This window comes from Ambystoma mexicanum, chromosome 4p (genome assembly GCF_040938575.1).
Source record: "Ambystoma mexicanum isolate Mex_15411 chromosome 4p, UKY_AmexF1_1, whole genome shotgun sequence".
In the NCBI taxonomy this organism is placed as follows: Eukaryota; Metazoa; Chordata; class Amphibia; order Caudata; family Ambystomatidae; genus Ambystoma; species Ambystoma mexicanum.
The window spans coordinates 617,187,672-617,205,015 of NC_090927.1; the positions used below are offsets into that span (position 1 = coordinate 617,187,672).

The 17,344-nt window shown below is 42.9% G+C and overlaps 1 protein-coding gene across 5 annotated transcripts in view; it reads right to left on the reverse strand.

Moving 5' to 3' along the window:
- Positions 1-17,344, reverse strand: part of KHDRBS2 (KH RNA binding domain containing, signal transduction associated 2) — a 2,055,883-nt gene that overhangs the window by 146,082 nt on the left and 1,892,457 nt on the right. The window contains exon 14 of one of the 5 annotated variants that reach the window (XR_011260415.1): positions 832-1,765. The exons of the other annotated variants lie outside the window; for them this stretch is intronic. The gene's annotated coding sequence lies outside the window, so the exon portion shown is untranslated. Of the gene's footprint in view, positions 1-831; positions 1,766-17,344 lie in introns of those variants that run through there. 5 annotated transcript variants of the gene reach the window in all.

Genomic DNA, 17,344 nt, shown 5'->3' on the forward strand with positions numbered 1-17,344 from the left:
CACACCACAGTACCGTGTACACTTAACACAAGGAAAAATATACATATGCTTCAGGGAATCAGCGAAAACTAATAAGGTCCAGCCAATGAGTAGATTGACACTAGTCTCTCTTTGTGCTTGAGTGTGGGTGGTACGTGTCTCCTCTTCTAGGTTCCTCCCCCACCACAGCACATATAGTGCCCTTTTTAAAATTACATGAACAATGTTGTAACAACAGTATTTGAAGTGATACATCTAGCTGTAATCTCTTGTAGAAAATGATAGCGTCTTCGTTTACAGGTAGTTAAAGTTGCTGTTCTTGTATAATACCACAGGTACACAAGGTGCTATCAGGAGAACCCACTACACAGCTCCATCACCTAAACTATAATACAGCAGAATACAAGGTAGTTTATTAGCATTGCATTTCAGACAAATATTGCCAAAATTAAATACATGCTACACACAAATGTAACATTTACACCAAGAGTGATAATTGACCAACTTTTTTTCTAAATGTCCACAATGCTTTATGTAGAATGTCTTCTATGGAGACATGGACAGACATATTTCACTGCTCTCTCTGATGACTAACATCATTGTCCAAGGATGATACAGAGCTATTCTTGTTCTGTTCTACTCACAAAAAAGTCCTTATTCTCCTAGAATGTGGGGAAATCAGTCTTCTGAATGTCTTTGTATGCAGGGGTGTGCTGAAAGAAGTGTCTCACATTTTCTACATCCCACAAGTTTGATTTGTACAGAAGGTAACAACACCTTCTGTGGGTCCTGGCACCCCGGGATCAGGAAAGGGAGGCTGAATCACATCAAGACACTCAGATTGGTGTTCAAAAGTCATCTGTTTATTTTTGCGGCATAACAGGACACATCATACAGCATTCTGAAGAAAAATCTGGAACTTCCAAATCCCCTCAGTTTTCAGCTTCTTATATACTCTTTTAAAAAGTGAGGTAATGCAATGATCATCCCCCCTCCTCAATTTTCAGTGTACCTATACATCTCTGTCCTAATCATTCTTTCTTGTGCAACTATTTATTTCAATCTGAGAGGTATCCTAAAACATTTCTACAACGTCAGTAATAACACATTATACCCTCCTAGTCTAAACATGTTTGTGTCCCTAAAGACTAGCTTTGTTTACTTTTATTTGAATCCCATCCCCATTACCTAATGAACCCTATACTAACTATAGGCCTCAAAATTTTTTACAGCCACTATGATGATTTGACGGAGGGTCTTTCTTCGAGGTAACCCACCAGCATGTTTCTTTACAAAATATCCATGTGTGGCTCATACTCCACATTCTTTCCGCCACTCCAATTTCACAACATTCCCTGGTTCCCCATTGTCTTCCCCATCTGCATTTTTTACAAGTGCCCTTTTCTTTTTTCTTCTTTATTCATTGTTTGTCGTTATATCTTCCATCCGACTCATCTTGGCTTGGACTCCTTAGATCGCCTGAATCTGTTTTTTTTTTGTTGTCTTATGGCAAATGTCTGGACCTTTCAATGCATAGGCCACTTTTGTCCATTGTTTTTCATTTTTGAATGTCTTTTTCATGACTGTATGAACATAGGGGGACATTCAGCCACATCTTGGGTACTCAAGGATATGGGAAGTTTTCAAAGAAAGTTTGTCTGCTGTCAAAACTGCACAGCAGAATCATTTGTGCATGGGCATCCGGTTAGGTCCCTTGATCCTTCTCTCTGCTCTTAAACTGGTGTGCTGCCAATTTTCTGAGTTATATAGGACCCTCGCTGTCCACCTGTAACAGAAAGCTGAATGGGTTTCCTTTGAAAAATAGGTATGTCCATCAACAACATTTTTCCTTTCAACCCAAACCTTTTCATCAACTCGTATGTGTTTGTCACATCCCTGCCTTCTAAACAAACAGCATTATCTTACTTTTTGAACATTCCTGCCTCCTAGAAAAAATGTCAGCATTTGTTTCGGTTCTTTATACACCAAAGCTACTAATCCTCTCTGCTTTTCATACACATTTACTTTTCTCTTACTACATGATGTCTGATTGCTGGGACCTAGTTTACTTACTATAAGCATATTCAGCTGTGTCTATTATTTAGGCAATAAATACATTTGCCTGTCTTATTTCTGCCCTTATGTCTTATGGGCTTCTTTTTACACAAATGATTTGTCCCTTCAGGAGACTTTCTCATTTTCCCTCTACATCGACATTCTCAGATGTAGAGGTGCTAAAAATATTAAATGACAAACAACAAATTTAAAAAACAGCATTTAAAAAGACATGTCATTGTCTTCTCCATCTCCTAGGCGCATCCATAGCAGAAGAGGACATTGCTGGCAGGTATCCGTGTTGTCTGTAGAATATCGAAATAGAGACAAAAGTCATTTGAGGACTGGCAAGGGGATCACGTCTATTCCTAACCCAACCCCTTTCTCCTTGCTGATAACAACTTTTTTTTTTCTTACAATCATTTCACACAATTTTTAGCCCATTTAACTCATAGGCTGTCTCTTACATGTTGGTGTACATAATAATCATAATAATTTTCTTTGGGCCTATACACATTTGAACATGTTCTTGTTTTTTCCAAGCTCAGCTGAATGGTCTTCGTCTCCTCTACTGTAAATGCTTCATTCTGCTTTGCTGCATGTTCTTTCTGCCTTGCTGCAAGTGCTTCTTGCTTTGCTGCAAGTGCTTCCTGCTTTGCTGCAAGTGCTTCTTGTTTTTTCCTTCATAATCCTCCTTCCAATCACGTTGGACTGTAGTCATTTCCCTTCTGTGCTGTATTTCTATCCTGTTTGAGACACAATAAACATCTCACTCTGCATTATCTCCTCCTTACACCAATACACTAATCTAGACTACCCCTGTTATTCTAGAATATGGCACCAAATCTTACTATGTGGCTTCCCATTTTATCATGGAACTACATTGTTTGCCTATTCTAAACAATTTGTATATGTTCGCCAAATCTACCCACATTGGCATCCTGCAAGTTTATCAAAAATTGAAAAAAGGTTAACCACCTTTTATTTGATATCTTCTATGTCTTGCATTTGTCTGAGATGGCCATGCTTGCATCTATATGCTACTCTGTTTGCACCTATTTGCACCTATCTTGGGGAAAAATGGCAACACAATTGAAACACTATGTCTCTATCTGCCTCTTTTTCTGTTACTCACCTGCATCCTCTTACTCCTAATAATGATCACCCTGTGGTGTGAACCAGTACTTACCTCTTTTTTTTCTCCCTATTCTCCCTATTCACTAACACTTACTTGTATCATGATATACTGTCTCTTTCCCTATTAAGGCCATGCCGACATTTCTCCAATCTTCACTGAAGGTCCATGGTTTTCATCTAAAAAATATAAACCAACACCATCAAGTACTTTCAAATAATTTGATTTGTACTCACCCTTGTATGTTCTCTTGAATTGGCACTGTACAAAATCTTTCTTGTACGGTTAACCCAATTTTGGTCAACCATACCCCTTTTTGGTTCCTTGTTAATCCCATAATTCTTTTTTCTTGTACTACGCAACTTTTTCAATTTTGGCCATTAATCTTCATTGGTGCTGTTTATTTCCCAAATGAGATTATTTTGCTTATTGTATGCCCCTGTTACTCTAGTATCCATCCATCCAATCATTTCTTCATTTATATTTCCGTTCATGCATTTGTTTTTTTGTTTATTTTTTTATTTAGTTATTTAACCTGAGCTCTTTAGTCCCATATTGTTTTAAAAAAATAACATTTATTTTATCTTCTCCTAATTTATTTTTCTGGACCCATGCCAAAAATGCCCAAAGACCACCTGACATTTTAACACTCTCTCCAAGTCTTCCTTAAAATATACTGAATGATGCTATATTATTGTCATATGTAATAAAATGTTTCCTTTCCTTTCTTTTTAGTGCATGATGTTCCTAAAGAAACACCACTTCATCTTTCTGTAAAGCCTATCTAAATATGTCATCATTAGTGATTTTTAATGAACCTGGACTTTTCTCTTGAGAACCATCACTGTCCTCTGTGGTCCATTTTTATTATTCATTCCTTGATCATTTGCCATGTTCCCTTATACTATGGCTGTTTCTAATTTTATGGGGGTCAACTGTCCCCCTCTTTGTTCATAAATATCCGTGGTCTGAGACTAAATTCATCAAACACTCTCACCACTTTTTCACTAGGTCACACAGCTATCTGCAATCCTGTGCTTTCATTACAACAATAAAAACCTCTGGTTTCGACCAGGAACGTCTCATATGCCCTCTTGTCCTCTACATGCCACTATTCACCCATATTTAAATGGTACATTCCTAAAACAAAACCCACTTTCCCTTAATCACCTAAACAAAATCATCATGTTTAGGCTCGTATGATCCAATCCCGTTCTCAAAGAATCGACAGGTGCCTATGACAAATGTAACAAAACTCATCATAACACACTCTCCTGCACAACTATTAATTCAACACTAAGCAAGAAGACTGTGTTTATAGTATTCAACAACAATCCTCAATTGTTCTAATAACCATTCAACACTTTTGTGTCTTCGCTGTATGGACATACTGTCTACCACTAGAATGAAAATTGTTCTCCCTTTGCCATATTAATTTTCGGCACTCCTTGAAGCTTAGTGCCACTAACAATTCTGAACACAACAAGTCGCCCTCTGAGGCTTTCCCACTATGAGCGCATGCATAACCTTGTCCTTGCAAAAGCAATTCTTCCATTCTTAATGACACCTTCACTCCTATGTGTCACTATTTATTCCATGTTTGCATATTACTGAGTCTGTATCAGGGCACACTGCTCTTGTTCTATGCAATACATTTATTTAGCACTTTTCCTAAGCTGCTGTACCTGCTGTGCTCCCAGGGCTTACGTCTCATACAATGTCTGATCCTTTTAAAAAAAAAAAAAAAAAACTCTCCACTTTTTTGAATGCATGCAGGCTGGTATGCGGTCCCACCTCTTTAGAATGGCCAGTTTTGCACAAACCTTTGACTTCTACACATGTGTACAATGTGTCCTGTCATTCCATATGTCCAACATAGAGGTGTTCTCCTAACTTGCCTTCCCTGCATGCTTTGATTATCATTCTGAATGTTTAAAAATCCACTTTGACTATTCTGGAAATGTACCTGATTATCCAGGAAGCCTCTACCTCTGAAGCCTCCCCTACCCCGTGGCATGAATCAATTTTTACCTTTATCAAACTGCCTTTGGTTGTTCACCTGTGGTAAACCTTATAGTCTGCTCTGAACCTGACCCTTCCCCACTAGTCAACATCGCCCCTTTTATGGTGTATTTTGACAATTTATTTTACACTAATTTCGCTTCCTTACCTTCCTAAACATCAACGTTCTGCGGATTCTTCTCTTGCAAAAATCTGCAATAATACTCAAGGGTCAGCTGTATTTCTGACCATGGCTTTGCTTCCATACTCACTAACTTCCTGAGCTGATTCTGTACTAGCTCTGGCAACCCTTGACATCATTATAACTCCCATATCTGACGTGTCTGGACACAACACTCTAAGCGCTTTCCAAACTACTGCTCTGCAATTATTAAATTTTTCTCCATCATGAGCCATGTTCTGAATAGTGACACTCGAGTGTCTTACTATTGACCAAACATCGCCTGTTCTCTCCCTAAGGATAATGGTTAGAAGACCTTTACTGTCTCCTATACCTAATGTGTCTTTTCTGTTATTTTTTGTAAACTCACGTATCCATTTCCCAGCATCAGAAATTGGACTCAGTATTTTTACCCCTTAAATTATCCTTATCCATATGTGGTCAAGGTATATACTGTGGCCTGGCTCCTCCTTTCTGTAATTCAGGCGTATTTTGGTCCTCTCTCATCTGTCTGTCCATAGCAGAGACAAAGGTTCCACACCACCTTTTTCCAGGTAGCAACCTTAACCTTCTCACATAAGGTGGTGAGTCCCCCTCTCACCATAGGGTCACCCACTATGTCGATCTAGCCGTGTCAATGATTCTGAGCCTGTGATTTGGGTAGGTCTTTATCCAACCATCTTACTTCCTTATCAATTGAAAAACTCCCTTCAGGGCCACATGCATTGCCTTCCTTCTCCTCATGGAAGGTTTCCCTCTCCTTATTCAACATATCCTGTCCCATCTCATGTGACTCTCACCATTTTAGTCTCTATTTTAAATCAACCTGTCCATAGACAAGGCTCTATGCATGAGGCAGAACAAGCCTCTCATGTTTTAAATGTGTCCATCCTGCTTACAATGTGCGATCTGTCATATCTCCATGGGTGTAAGCTGTTGATTACAAAGCCTGCTTAGCACTTAATTATTTGCCAGTGATGCACTCACTTGTTTGTGGGTGGGACTTTCCTATTACTCCTGAATATGTAGTCTTTTCTGGCAAACTCACTGCTACTCCCACTTGTTTCCAAACCATTTTCATATCTACTTCAAACAGTCTTTGCTTATGACCACAGAAAAATATAATTACTGTTCCTGTTCTCACATTTTAAAAATACAAAAACATCCGGTGTGTGTGGGTTTGTGCATGCGTGCAAGGATGTATTGTCTGTGATGTAATGATTGCTTGCACTTTCATAAAATCATGTGTGCACATGTGCATATATGTGCATGCTTGCATGTGTGCATGAGTGTGTGCATACAAATTTACATCCTCTCCCATGTCAATGCATCTACATGAATGCCTGCCCATATTGGTACAGCTTGCAAGCACTTCCTTCAAAGCTTTACCGCTTCTGTGAGCTAAATTCAATATTTTTCCAGTTTTGTCATGTATCTCAAAACTTCTTGTCAAAACAATGTTTCTTCTCATTAATTTTTATCATTGATCATAAACATCCACTGTGCCTATTTCAAATAACATCTACTAGTACCTTGGTCTGTTTTTTGTCACATTTTGCACAAAAAAATACATTTTGAATTTCAGCTACATTTCCCTCAACTTGAGTGATTCTAAACATATTTCCAATGTTGTCTACAAAATGTCCACACATTTTACAGACACAATATACAGCACTAGAAACATTTCTCCCCTGCACAGAACTTGTCTACTATATTCCAAATGTATTCAAGGCACTTTTTTAAACTTGCATGCATTTACACTTCATGCTACCATTGCAGTGCAATATTTCTTTATTTCCAACTCCCGGACCTCTCCTATTTTTAGTTATCTAAAACACCCTCTTGTTTCCTTTTTAGCAATCAGTCTCCTTTCCTCTTCATGACGCAATCAAAAATCACACAGTCAAATAGTGCATAACTCAATAATCTATGGACATTTCTAAATGTCCCAGGTTTTTGCCACACATAAAACCAATAACTTTAGGGGCATTTCTCAAAGTGCACCCGCCAAAAAATCATTCATCACCACCTAGCTAAAAAATGTTTCATTAATACTCCCTCCACATAAGACTTCCACCATTATTATTTCCGCATGATCAGTCAACCTTTTTCAATTAAAAATAGCTCCTGTAAATCTTAAACATTGTGTCAGTGTTGCTTTCCCCACCCTACACATGCCTCTGCTACCATAACCTTGAATCATACAGAAAACAACTTCCATTTATTCACTTCTTCAGTCTAAAAACATCAAGAGCCAACTGCAGGTGACTCTCATGTCTACACATCTGGCCCATTCCCCTGAACTGGCTATACTGGGATTGAGAGCAATCATTCTTCCACAGGATGCTGAGGCTCCTCCTGCACCAGTGACTCACTGCTGGTCACTGAACAAGCTGCAGCAGCCACACCGCCAACTGCTTGCTGAAGAAATGCTTATTTGGGCCAAAGGTATCACTCCCTCGATGTTCAATGTGTCAACCTCTGTTCAATGACAGAGGGCACAAGAAGACCAGAACATTCTAGTAGTTTCAGGCAGTTTAGCTTGGTGGTCTGACAGCCACAGTTGATGTCCACTGGCAATGGTGGAGTTTAGATGAAGAGGAGAGACTGCTTAGTACTGTTTTTGTGAAAGACACAATTCAAATTGAGTGTTAGGAAATTAACTTCCTGAACCAGAGATAATCATCTTTGTCACAAGATCTAGGAACAAAGACACATCAAGGGGAGTTGCACTTGAGGGTATGGGCCCAGGGGTTATTCAATCTGCAAAAAGAAAAATACTGCACACCCTGGTAACGCCAAGTCCACATCCAAAGTCCAGAAACCTATTGCATTGCTGCCGGATTTAGTGATCCCAGGGTTACCTGCTGGCAAGTAAACAGAACCTGAGGTGGATGAACTTTTCTGAGTTTCAGACCTACCAGATCTGAGTGAGTAGTCATTAACCTCATTAACCCAAGTCCCCTTAACTTCTGAAGGACAGAGAAAGACTGCCCCACTGTGTGACAGAATGCCATCTGGCTAGTGTGTGGAAGCCCTGCTATTTTATTTGGATTAATATTTAAATGATACCAGTAATTATGTATTTGAAATAGTGGTCTGTGTTTAGACCTCCTGTTTAATGGAGCTCTATTTATCTATTTATTTAATTTCTTAGTACGCATGACATGCCCATGGGCGTCAGGGCGCACATATAACAACAAAAGAGTAACAAGACAGAAAACAGACAAAATCAAAAGACCCGGGACACCAGCAAGAAACATGCTTACTGATTGAATAGGTATGTTTTGACCACCCTCTTGAAAACAGAAAGGGAATTGGCCGCTCTCATTGCCAATGGAAGCACATTTTATTCATTAGGAGCCTGCACTGGAAAGCTATTACCACAGAACTTTGACAAGTTGAACCAAGGTTGTTTGAGTTTATGGCCATACCTGGACCACAGAGAACAGGAAGGGAGATCAATGATCTGTTGTTTTGTCAAGTACAAAGGTGTGGTCATTGTCCAGCACTTATAGGTTAGAGATAGGATCTTGTGTAGTATCCTATGTTTAACAGGTAACCAATGTAGGGCCCTTCTAGACTATGTGCCATGGTCTTGTCTATGCAGCCCGAAAACTGCTTTCACTGCACCATTCTGGGCTGTCTGTAGGGATGGAGCATTAGCCTGTGTTGTTCTTGATTACAGGTTGTTGCAATAACCAAGTCTTTAATTGACCAGGGCAGAGGCAAGAATGGATCTGTTTCAAGGGTTAGATAAGGTCTGATTTGGTTCAATAACCTGACCAAATAACCAGAAGAGCGAGTATAGGATACATGGGCCTTCATGTTCAGTTCTGCATCCAGATGAACTCCCAATGATTTGACGCAGTCTGACACTGCAACTTGGTTTTAAGCAATGTTGATACTTCTATAGAAGGCATCAAGTTTTATGAGACACTGACCCGTGGCCAAGACCAGGAGCTCTGTCTTGTCGCCATTCAGTGCCAAAGAATTCAACAACATCCATGACTTTATCACTGCAAACATGCTGTTAAGCATCTCAGAATCCTGGGCATAGTTGCCAGATAGCTAAAGATCCCTTGAGTACTGTCTGTGTAGTTGGTGTATCGGTTACCCAGATGGTCCAATAAGTCTAGCAGAGATCTTTTATAGATATTAAAGAGGGTTGGTGAGGTGCAGGAGCCCTGTCGGACTCCTGCATTGATGAAACTAGGAGAAGATTGCACATCCTCCACTACTACTCTCGAGACCACAGGACAAAGAAAGGATGCTATCCAATCTGATGCCCCATTGGAGCAACACAACAGACACTTCAGGTTGTCGACAAGAATGAAATGGTCGACCAGGTCGAAAGCCGCCGAGAGATCCAACAGCATCAACAGTGACGAGTGACCTTTTTCCACTATACTGAACATGTGGTCTTAAGGTCCAGGAGAGCTTTCTCCCTTGCTGTGCTCTAAATCGGACTGATGGACACATATGATATTTTTTTCCAGTAAATCCTGCAATTGCAAGTAGGCCACTTTGTTCAAGATCTTGAGCAGGAATGGAAAATTAGTAATGGTTCAATAATTCTTGGCTACAGTAGGATCCAGTGAGCTCTTTTTCAGATACGTGGCTATCCATACATTGTTAAGAGTGGAAGGTGTCTGCACTTACACCTGCACTTGCCACCAATTAGCTGCACTTCTTATTTATTGTATTTATTGGTTTTTGTTTGTTTTACTGTTATCCTATGCACTGCACTGCCCCCTCACCTTTCCAGTCACACTTTTCCCTTTCCCTCCTCCCCTGCACTTGCGCAATCTCAATGTCACCTGGCCTAGTAAGATCGTTGTCTCTGCCATCCCTCTGTTCTCCCTTCCTTGCCTCTTTGCACCTTGAAGCACTTATGTATAGGTGAATTATAAATGCCATATCATATCATATCATACTCCTCGTGTCCTGATCCTACCTGATATCTCTTCTTCCTTTGATATGGTCAACCATACCATCCTGCTCAACCATGTCCGTGATAACCTGGGTATCACTGATCAGGTCCTTGCTTGATTTACGTCTTTCCTCTCCGAACGAGCCTCCCAGGTCCAACTTGGGTCCTTCCTCTCCTCTATCTCTATGTCTACCTGTGGTGTTCCCCAGGGGTCTAACCTCTCTCACTGGCTGTTCAAGCAATACCTGGCACTTCTTGACCACTGCAGTTCCACTCTCTGCCCTTACTTTCAGTGCTATGCAGGTGACACTCAGCTCATTTTCAGGCTCCCTTCTGCCACCTCTCTCCTTCTCTCATTTCTGACTGTCTGTCTGTATCCAGGAGTGGTGTGCCACCAATGACCTCTGCCTTAATGCCAGTAAGACTGAGATTCTCCTCATCGGCACACCTGCTCCCTCCTTTCCTGTCTCTCTCTCGCCGGCCTCTCCTGCCCCTCTTCCTGCTCCCACCTGTGAGGCTAAAAACCTTGGGGTCTTCTTCGACACCACACTCTCCTTCTCTGCTCACATCTCTGATGTTACTAAGAAGTCACACTACCAGCTGCACCTCTTCAGAAGTATTCTTCCTTTCCTCTCCTTCCCCCAGAAGCTCACTGTCTCCAGAGCACTGGTTCTCTCTAGGCTGGACTACTGCAACAGCCTCTTTCTAAATCTGCCTGCCTCTACTCTCCACCCTCTGCAACTCATCCAAAACAAAACAGCAAGACTTGTCCTTGGCCTCAAGCACAGGGATCGTATCTCTCCAGGACTGAAATCTCTGCACTGTCTCCCAGTGGCTGCCAGGATTAAGTTCAAAACCCTCTGCATTGTCCACAAGGCCTTCTGGGGCCTCAATACCTTCAACTCTTTCTTCACAAATATCTTCCTTCTCGAGTTCTTTGCTCATCTGCCTCCAACTCCCTCAGGGTCAGTCGCTTATCCAAACAACAGTTGGTGGTAGATCTCTTTCTTCGGCACTGGCCTCCCTCTGGAACAGCCTCCCTGCCTCTCTGAAACTTGAGGAGAACCAACTCAAGACCTTCCTCTTTGCTTCTGCTTTCTCTCTGCCTTTCCCCTGCTGAACTCCTGGCAGAAACTGTGACTGCACTGGTCACCTGGCTACCCTCTGATCTTGGGCCCAGGTTCTCTGCACCAGTTTCACACCTACACTGCCCCCCTGGCCACCCTGCACTCAGGGGCTGGTTCTGTATCCCAACAGTCCCCTACCAGAACCAACACTTGTAGTATGCACTTAAACTTGTGTATAGGCACATTATAAATGCCATATCATATCAAGGAACCACACCTTCACTAAAGTATAAATTAATCCTTTTAGTGATCAAGGGGCTCAGGAATACAATAGATTCCTTAATGATATCTGCAGAGCATGTACCGCCCCTGCAGGATGTGGGATTCAGGTTATTGACTATCTCAATTATCACAGTATCAGAACATGGCTTAAACTGGAACACAGCTGTTAATAGACTGCAAGTAGGGGCAGCACGTATCACCGTTCCTTGCAAGATAGTATGAGAGACAGATTGTTGTTTTGTGCAAATGGCTTTTAGGTGATCAAGACGATTTTCATTGCATATTTCTGTATTGAAGTGTTTAGATTGTTCTTCCTCAATAACATGTTTGTAGTTATTTACTGCATTTATGAAGTAAGCAAGAGTTACAGATGATAGTTTCCCCCACCATTTCCTCCCTAGTGTGTTTCAATAGTCTAGATATAAGGATATTGTTGTTGAACCAGTTTTGTACAGTCTCATGATTGATGACCTTGATTTCTTCTGGGGCTAGCAACTCAATTACACTGGAGATAGGGTAAGACAGATTGGAAACTAAGGATGTTATGTTATCCAGGGAGTCAGGTGGCAGCAATTACGATTGAGGAAGTGCGACACACTTGGAAGGAGTAACATTCCTGAAATTACAGCGTGTTTTTACAATTCTAGGCTTTTTGTCCAGGCACACAGGAGTATCTGGAAGACAGACAGTGTAGTTGGCTATGCAATGATCTGACCAAAGACATGGTAGACAGGCTGGGTCAGTAACCTTAAGCTGATGGGTAAGAACCCAATCAATGCTGTGGCCATCTCTATGTGTAGGGTTATTGATCCATTGGGTATATTTAATGGTGTCTAGCGCAGTAAGAAGGAACTTTGCCAGTCTGTTTTTCAATGCCAAAAGCACAGTGCAAACATGTACCCTTACTGCACCAGTCTCCTGACAACTGTGTCCCATGGAAGGTTCAAATGTATCCACATTCTATCCTCACAGCTGCTGTCATCCAAATGTAATGTCTGCACCTCTGATCTAAAATGTAGTAGATGTTGTCTTATCCGTTTTATGGCAGGGTCAACTTTAAGAATCAGCTATACCTGGCTATGGTATAGTGATTTATAAGAGCACACGCTATTAAAGCCACACTGATTTGATACTACACAAATGTCAACCCTGTGAGACCAGAGCAGCTTATGTGGGGTTAATGTGTGTTCATGGGAGCTTTGCTGTCAGTACAGCCCCAAGTTAGATGTTAGCCAGGATGCTAGTCTCCTTCTATCCCCCAGGAGGAAGGGTAATGCCTCCCTTCAGTTATATGATACATTTTGAGGACATCTCCAGGACCCTCAAGAGGCCCTCACATAACAAAGGCCAGCCTAACAAGTGACACACCAAAAGGGACTTTGAAGAGCAGGATTGGATAGGGTGCAGAGTTAGGGTAGCCAGTGAGAAGACACAGGGCCTAAGAAAGGACTCCACCATATCCCTTTTCTGTCAAGCACCCTTTCCTTCATTTCTCCTCCATTTCCTGATTACCAAGGCACTCTGGATATGATACAAGAAGGCAGGGGTCACTGGTTGCCGCAACAGGGATTTGACCCTTTCCAGCAGGGTTGCATCTGTCTAAACTGCTGTGACCTTTTAGCTTTATAAGTAAGTGGCCACCCACTCTTTCCTTGAATCTGTTCCGGACACCATGAAGAATACCATTTGGGAGTTCAGTCCATTTCAAAGTCCTCTGCCGTAGAGGTGGTAACAGGTGCTATCTAAGGTAGAGGAAATCTCTGCTCCCTAACTATCCCTTAGGTACATTGGGGGAAGCCTATGTTGCTCAAGGGTGGCAGGCACTGGAACAAGGCTCTTCACTAGATGTGAAGGAACCCTTGCAGTTACCAGCCTAACCCTCTGGACTTTGAAGGACAGTGTAGCCTTAACCTGCAACCCCTTAAATTGACTTCCAGCAACAAGAAGGCCAAGAGTATCGAGATTCCTGTTAAGTAGCTTCTAACCACTGCTTTTTGTTCTCCATGACTTTGAACTGCTTCACACACCACACTAGCAGCACTCATCACTGCTTTGGGCCAAACACTGGCTCAATGTTGTGGAAGAATAGGATTTTCTGCTTCTTCGAGGACCTCATTGAATAAACCGGACCTTTGTTTGTGAAAATAGAGTTTGAGTGTCTCATAGGTATGCATATTGGCCTAAGCACATTTCCATCATGTTACAAACTTACTGCCTCACTAATGGTGGCCACGCTGCCATTTTTGTTTCATTCACCATCTTGGATGCAATGTTCAGTTCAATTCCCTGCTCATCCTGCCTTCCTCACTCTGAATGCGGTGGAAGGCCGCGACATGAACTCCTTGCTAATTACTATGCAGGAATGCACATTCTCCTGAGCGCTTTGTTTGTCTTACACTGTAGAACCTTGAAGTCTCTGTGGAAGCATTGCTAATCTATAAGTTAGGTGCCCGCCTGTCTCAACCATGTTTTTCTCCACTGAACTATACATTGTAATAAGTGAGCCAAAGAAGTATGGGCGAAAACAGCGTTCCTCAGCTAGCCCGAATGGAGTTCAGTCTGCTTGGTGCGCACAAGAAATAATCAAAATCAAAAACAAATTAATAATGTGCAGTTACTATGTGCTCCTCTAGAGGAAAACCCTATTCCCAGGATTTAGAGCAGACTGACCTTAGGCTCCAGGAGAAATACAGATAAGATATACAGCAAATGTTACCTTGTACCACGGAACGCGATATGCCCCCACGCACTGTTTTGGCCTGCTTCCAGACAGTAAATTGTCAATAGGAGGACGGGGAAAATGCAGACTTGTTGCTTTAGTAACATTAGCTATGTGGAAAGGTCATCAACCTATGGACCCTATCACACGAGGGGGCTGGTCAAGTGTTTCAAATGTGATTCTGTTTAGTATATATGTATGTGACTTTAGTTGTTCGGGGCTCTCTCCCGCAACAGTGTCTGTACACATGCATCGTGGGGTGCTGAGACCCCAGTCCAGGCTGAAATAAATGATATTGTAAAACCTTATGACTGGCTATTTCCATTTCTTTGTAGTAAGCCTCATATTATGGTTACAAATGGCCTGATTCAAATCTCGCCTTAAACTCCTGAAAGGCATTGCATGATGTATTGACTCGACACAGCAGTAACATTGTCCCTCATTACAACCCTAGCGCTAAGGGGTTAACAGTGCCGTAAAATGTGGCGGCGCTGTTAACCCCTTAACGCCTGATTACGAGGTCCCTTTGCGGGTTGGAGATTTTAACGCCTGCTTTTTGCAGGCGTTAAGAACCAACCCGCAAAGGGACCTTGGTGCTAAGTACTTAGCGCCTTCCCCATTCCCATTGAGCCCTATGGGGCAAAAATGGGAATGGGGAAGGGCCATGGCGGCATGGGGAATTACCGCCCCGCCAACCTCAGAATGGGGCGGTAATTCCCCATTCCGCCATGGCGGAGTCGGTAAGTTACTGGCATGGACCATGGTCCAACGCCAGGGTCGTAATGAGGGCCATTGTCTCAAACTGACTCCAGGGTCATAATGAGGGCCATTGTCTCAAACTGACTCAGCTCCTCAACCAATCCTGTTTCAACTGCATTGCTTTGAATGCTGCCCAGCTCCCTGCCTCAAAGCTGCCTCAAATGCCTGTCTGCAATTAACCGTAATGGGGGATGTCCTAAGGACACTGTACCTGTTTGTACTGTTTGTAGTCAAAATGGGGGTGTCGGTAGAACTTTAAATCCATCTGCATGTCGTAACTATTCAAATTAAGGTGTCCCAAGAAGATTCCCCCTCTTCGCATTGTCCGCAACCAGAATTAATATGTCCGTAGAACACATATCCCGTCTGCCTGTCTGCAAAGTTGTGATGCACATTTATTTTGTTTGGGGACCTGAACACTGTCCGTAGAACACCCCCGCGCAGGCGTATCACACCCTTGGCTCCTACGAACATCGCGCCTGTCCACAACTGTCTACTACAAGTGTGTCACACTTTTAATTAGTTCGGGAACAGGAACACTGTCTGCAGAACACCCGCACGCATGCGCACAACTGACTCCATGCATTTTGTATTCTACGGACAGCCGTCCCATTAGCGAACGTGTCTGCAACATCATCATCTGACCAGACACACGCTAAGCATGGGTCCTTGTTCGCGAACACAGTCTGGGCCCCCGGACATTTAAAAAGTGTTTTGTTGACCAACCACTTTATTTTCCAGTGAAAGTTCATCCTTGCACATGTCCCAGACAAAGGGCCTCATTACGACCCAGGCGCTAATGGGTTAACAGCGCCGTAAAAGGCTGCGGCGCCGTTAACCTATTAGCGCCTAATTACGAGGTCCCTTTACGGGACCCGACCTTAATGGCTGGTGTAGACCAGCCGTTAAAGTAGGGACCCGCAAAGGGACCTTGGTGCTAATTACAGTGCCGCAATTTGCGGCACCGTACTTAGCGCCTTCCCCATTCCCATTGAGCCCTATGGGGCAAAAATGGGAATGGGGAAGGGCCATGGAGGAAGGGGGAATTACCGCCCCGCCAACCTTGTAATGGGGTGTTAATTCCCCCTTTCTCCATGGCGGAGTCCGTAACTTACCGGCATGGACCATGGTGCTAATAGCACCATGGTCTACCACCAGGGTCGTAACGAGGCCCAATGTCCATGGCGATCTACATACTTTTTGGAACTTTTTGAGCCCTTTCTTGGTGTTTGAAGTGTTCGTGGACGGTGCGAGTCTCCACGAAGTGTGCCCCAGCAACCCTATAAAAGGCCACACTCCAGATCTGCTCCTTATTCTGTTTTTGGGCTACCAGGACAGGGACTACTCCTTGATGCATTGGATTGCTCTTGCTCTTTCCTGTGTGCAGACTGCTCACATTCTGGTGGTTCCTGACACCATTGAAGATGGCAACCTTGGCTGCTGCTGCTCCTGCTGGTGCTACTTCTGCCTCAGAACCACCCCCAGCCACTCCACCAGCACCACCTCCCCAAGGGTCTACAGAGGGGAACAGGCGTGAGGATGCAGAGGAGAGTGATGAAGAGTATGACGAGGATGAGGTAGTGGAAGTCCCTACTACTAGTTCTCACCGTGAATCTTAGGTGTGGAGGTTGTTTGCCACTCTTGATGAAGTATCAAAAGCTCGTGCAAACAAGGTGCCCTGCACTCCTCAGTGCTAGATGGTACTGAGTGATGGCAAACCGGGTTTGTACAGCTACGGTACTAACTCAATGAAGCGACAGCTAAGGTCATTCCACGGTGGGGCTATTCATAAGGTCGCAGGCCATACGTGATGCTGTTGACCCTTACCTTTCGAGGGTCACAGTATTGTGCCTGTACTATGACACAGTACTCTGCAGGTGGGAGTACCTTTGAAGTGCTTTCGAGGCTGTGGTCCAGGAGCATGAGAAGGACTGCTGCCCACCTGAATAAGGCCCACCCTACATCTTCCTCATCCACCTGCCCTTTCTGATCCCCGTGGTTGGTGTCCCTTCCTTACCCTCCTTTTCCTTCCTTTCCTTCTGTGTTGTGTTTAAAAAACCCAAAAAAATATAAAACAACAAAAACCAAAAGAAAAAAAAGGATCTTTTCAGAGCAGCCTTTCACAGTTGAAAAATAGAAGTATCAATGAAATGCTGCAGGGCCCTGTGCATTTTTAAAAGTCTGCGGACAGTCAGCAGACATTTAACATTTTTAAGGTGCTGCCCTATAAGAA